The sequence below is a fragment of the Bison bison genome, unplaced genomic scaffold (assembly GCF_000754665.1).
Source record: "Bison bison bison isolate TAMUID 2011002044 unplaced genomic scaffold, Bison_UMD1.0 scf7180017864063, whole genome shotgun sequence".
NCBI lineage: Eukaryota > Metazoa > Chordata > Mammalia > Artiodactyla > Bovidae > Bison > Bison bison.
Genome location: NW_011494635.1, coordinates 6,085,558 through 6,090,816, shown reverse-complemented (window position 1 = coordinate 6,090,816; position 5,259 = coordinate 6,085,558). Strand labels below are relative to the sequence as shown.

Below are 5,259 nucleotides of genomic sequence, written 5' to 3'. Positions count from 1 at the left end.
GTGGAATCAACATCAACTTTCCTTTTTATTTTCTACCAGACATGTTTTGATGGTGACATTACAGCTGTTACTCTGGACATCTGGGGGACATCTGTGTGGAAAGTGTGGGGTACCCCCTCCATGTTGATGGACAGTCTAGATTCACTGGGCTGGGGGATTTCCAGCCAAGTTGGGTGGACTTGAACTGACTCAGAGGCCACTGCCATCTTGGGAAAGCAGGAGATCTCCTTCTCCTTGACTGGCAGTCTTTAGCTCTTTTATCTGTTTTACAATCAGGCTGCCTTTACAAACACATTCCTCCAAGCCTCTTTGGAGCATATTTATTTTTTAAAGTCCGAGAACCCTGTTGGGAGAAAAACATTAGATCAACACAATCCGCTGAATATCACCCAAAGTCGTAGCTCATTTCTTAGACTAGATTTTACAAGGACTTTTTTTTTTTTTAAGTATAAACTAATAAAGTATAAATTAAAGTATAATTGACTTGCAATGTTTCAGGTGCACTGCAAACTAATTCAGTTATACATCTGTCTATCTAGTCATCAGCTACTTTTCCCCATCCTTTTTCATTACAGCTTGTTACAAGATACTGAATCTAGTTCTCTGCCCTATACAGGAGGTCCTCATTGTTCACCTGTTCTGTATGTACTAGGGTGTGTCTGTCAATCCCATGTGGCCTTTGCAGCGGTGGAAACAGGCTCCTCTAACTAGGATTTCATTATTTTCACTCATTTACATTGTAATAACATGTAACTTGCCCTCTGTTGCCTCTCTCCCTACTTGGCGTTCCTTCTTCTGAATTCTCTTGTAACTCTAACAGCTGTGCCATTATTTTTGTCGTTGGGAAATCACGAATTATGAAACATTAAACTGAGTGCATTTAAAAATAACCTAGGCTTCCCTGCTGTTTGGGTAAGGCCACTGGCTTGTTTGGGGTTGCTGATGGGAATAAATGGCCATGTGTGATTACTTCTAGAGCCAGCTTGTTTGCCCGGAGGAAAGAATTCACTGAACAGCCACAGACGACATTCCAGAACATCAGCCAACCACTTCCCAACAGGGTACCATTGGGTCATCACAAGGCCTGCCACCAGCCCTGGCAGCGGGACTCCACATACCTTCCCATGGCAGAGGTCAGGTTGCAGGAGGTCAACATGGGCTCTCATGGCAAGAGCTTATCTTAGTGCTTCTTCGCTCTGGTTTCTTGATAAAAGGCCATTGGAATTTTTAAGTCTCTAGAAATCCATGGGACTCTACTTTTTTTTTAGAAGGTATTTTCTATGCTTTGCAATGACTTCTTCGGGTGAACTTCAGTCTAAATATTACATTGCAGGATGCTGTGTGTGTTTTGGGGGTGGGGGGGAAGCGTGTAATTTCAAATACTTCAGGGCCCAGAAGAGATTTGTCACTTTGCATGTCTTCCTTCCTTGTTGACAAATCACGGTGCTCTTACTACTTATCTGGAATCTGAGACTCTGCTGTGGCAGTGCGTTGATCCCCAGAACAGTTAGTGCACCAGGTGGACGCTAAGCCTCCTCATCTCCCCACCCCTCATCTGTTTCACAAACTGGACAACTCTGTCTTGATCTGCTTTCCTATAAGAGCTCGTTGGAGCACAAATAGATAAATTATTTAGAAGGGACCATCAAAGCCGAGTCCAGGAAGAGGTTGGTGCCTCCTCGCATGGTCACTGAGCTGAGAAGCTGGGTTGGGGCTCAGGTGATATGCATGAGGTGCTGGTCCAGGTGGGTCCTCCTCAGGGTTCTCTTGACTGAGAGCATTGTCCTGGAGCCCAGATACCGAGGTGCCTGTGTTTGGGGGTGGGGAGTCCCTTGGACATCAAGAAGATCAAATCAGTCTATCCTAAAGGAAATCAGCCCTGAATATTCATTGGAAGGACTGATGCTGAAGCTGAAACTCCAATACTTTGGCCACCTGATGAGAAGAGCTGACTCATTGGAAAAGACCCTGATGCTGAGAAAGACTGAAGGCAGGAGAAGGGGATGACAGAGGATGAGATGGTTGGATGGCATCACCGATTGGATGGACATGAGTTTGAGCAAGCTCTGGGAGTTGGTGATAGACAGGGAAGCCTGGCATGCTGCCATTCATGGGGTTGCAAAGAGTTGACACGACTGAGTGACTGAACAACGACCTCTATGCAGGTGGCGAAGTTTAAATGAGGTGACCAGAGAGGTTTTCTCATGTGATAGGGTTAGAGTCCTCAGGGTAAGAGAGCAGAGAACTTCGTTTCCCACCTCCCATTCTGTCTGTCTGTCTCTCTCCTCTCTGTGAATGAGGACACAGTGAGGAGGCAGCCATCTGCAAGACCAGAAGAGATGGCTCACCGGCACTCGGCCGGGCCTCCAGCCTCCAAAACTGTGAGAGACAAAGTCCTGTTGTTTATGCCGCCTGGAGTGTAGGACTCAGCTAAGCCAGCTGAGCTGACGGGGACAAAGCCCATTCGCCCACCTGGACACGGAGGGCCTCTCCCTCTGAGGGGCCAGCCCTGCTCTCCCTACCTGCCCTCTGCTGGGTGGTACTCTGGGCCTTCTACAGCATTCCTGCCTTCCACCTGGATTAGAAGCTCCAGTAACAGGCCGTATCATGATTTGTACCCCTTAGGTACTAGCCAAGTACATTTCTCACACTATAAAGTGTAATATTTGCTGATTGATTAACTAGTCTGAGAGATGAAGAGCTAAATTGGACCTGATATGTTGCAATAGTTTGTTTTTACTTTGGCTTCAGAATTGGCAAAGAAACATGGGGATAATTATGCACAAAATTTCTGTCTATTTGGCGATATGAATGTGCAGTTTATTTTTCTCCTGGAATGATCCAGAGAGGGTTACCTCAGCCCTGCCCTTTAGCCTGCATGTGGACATAGAACGGGGTCCAGGACACCAGAGTCTATGAAAATCTCGCTTAATTTTCTTTGAACAAAGGCCATTTTATCAATCATATTACAATCCCATTAAATTATCTGATACTAGATCTCTCTCCTTTATGATTATTCAATCTCTTTTTTGTAGAAAAGGGGGAAAATCCCTTGAACCAGAAATGATTCCTTTCTACTTTGTGTTCCTTTTTTCGCTCTGGGTGAAATAAACTAAACCCTTTACTCTGGGCCACTTGATTTAATGTGGTGCAGAATTTTCAGTTAATGACGATACCTTGGACTTGATCAGAAAGTCAAGCCACAAGAACTGAAGCTCCAAGGGATTAATACTTTTTAATTCTTTGTACAGAAAGACTGTGTGTCAAAAAATAATCCCAAAGGATTTTTCATTCACTTTTCTAACCTAAAACGACCCTGTCCTTAATTTAAAGTGCTAGATGTGTGTCACGGAATCATGAGTTACCTTTTCTATTTATGTGTAAAAATCAGCTTTAGTTCAGAAGATATTTGGGGGACATTTGCTTAATCAACACTCATGTTCAGAAATGTTTTATCTGTGATGTTATCAGTATCTATACTTTGCAAATATATTTAAAAAAACTACTCTGCCGCCTTTACTTTAAATTATGACATCTGAGTGAAAAGGCCACATCACAAGTTGGTGGCTGTGTGACTTGCCTGAGCCCCACCTGACCGATGCTGTCAGCTGCATCTCCGCAAAGCACAGCTAGGAGAAGCAAAGACATAATCAACTCAGTGGTTTTGGCCACAGTCTCCTCCTCCACAACACAGGGCAAAACAAACCATAGAGACAGTTGAAGTTTTGCTCAGACTGTTGGACTGATTATTTAGATAATTGCTTTAAAAACTTCTGCCATGTCAGCTTCAGGCATCCTAGAACCATGAGAATAACCCTAGAGGGCAGGGAGGAGGGGTCAGAAATGAGAGGAGGAAGCTGATCCTTGAAGATATTAACTGCGAAGCTTCATTAGCTGTGAACTCTCCTCCTCGGTACTTATTTTTATGTGAGTTAAATATAGCCTCAATCGTAAATGCCTCTATTAATTGCACTCTCTGTAACTTGCAACTGAATGATATTCCAAATGCATCAAAACACAGAGTCATTTCAGAAGTAAACACTCAAGGAATCAATGTAGAAACCTTGATTGGAGGAAGTGTCACAGAAAATGTATCTTTTGGTCAAGGTCTTGAGTAGAGGGAAATATTTAATAATAAAAAATTATCAGTTGACATTTGTTGAGAGTTCCTTGTCTTCCGGGGGTGACAGTTTCAAAATTCATCCGTACAATAACCTTATGAGCCAATTCTATCCTATCCTCAGTTACTTGTGTGGACCCAGGATGAGAAAGGAATTGAGAAATTCCCTGATCTGTGGAATATCGCCTCTCTGGTTGGCAGTAGATGGAGAGTTGATGCCAGAGTTGCCTTATTCCAGAGCAAACACTTTTCTTCTTTGGACAGAGGCTGGCAGGCAAATTAACTGAATTTATACCCCAAGAAAACTCATTCTGAGGTTGATGGGACAGTTAATTGTTATGGTAGTCACAAGCCTACCATGACCTATGTTCTAAAAGGTCCTAAGTAAATGCATTAATGGAAAACTCTTTTAATGATTAAAAGACATAAATGACTGATCTAAAGCAAAAGAATAAAACCACTTAACACGAATTTAGGGCTCCTATGTGCTGGACACTTTGCTTATGTATCTGGTATTCAGTTGACTTCTTCTAACAGCCAAGCGAGAGGAGGTTCTTTTACTTTCCCCACTTCACTGATGATACAACCAGATACAGGGAAGTTATATCAACCTCCAGTCACAGAACTGAAAGAAGTTGTGGGTCAGGGATGGAATCTAGGATGTCCAGTGGTATTCTGTCCCCTGAGCTCAGGTTCAGTTCAGTTCAGTCACTCAGTTGTGTCTGACTCTTTTGTAACCCCATGGACTGCAGCACACCAAGCTTCCCTGTCCATCACGAACTCCAGAGCTTACTCAAACTCATGTCCATCGAGTTGGTGATGCTATCCAATCATCTCATCCTCTGTCATGCCCTTCTGCCTTAGATCTTTCCCAGCATCAGGGTCTTTTCCAATGAGTCAGTTCTTTGCATCAGGTGGCCAAACTATTGGAGTTTCAGCTTCAGCATCAGTCCTTCCAATGAATATTGAGGACTGATTTCCTTTAGGATGGACTGATTTGATCTCCTTGCAGTCCAAGGGACTCTCAAGAGTCTTCTCCAACACCACAGTTCAAAAGCATCAATTCTTTGGCACTCAGCTTTCTTTATAGTCCAATTCTCACATCCATACATGACTACTGGAAAAACCGTAGCCTTGAC

The 5,259-nt window shown here is 43.5% G+C and overlaps 1 long non-coding RNA gene across 1 annotated transcript in view; it reads left to right on the top strand.

Moving 5' to 3' along the window:
* The window catches only part of LOC104986006, a 37,971-nt gene extending 36,098 nt beyond the window's left edge, over positions 1-1,873 (top strand). The window contains exon 3 of the long non-coding RNA XR_824987.1: positions 977-1,873. This is a non-coding gene — a long non-coding RNA (uncharacterized LOC104986006). The remainder of the gene's footprint in view (positions 1-976) is intronic.
* The last annotated feature ends 3,386 nt before the right edge of the window (positions 1,874-5,259 follow it).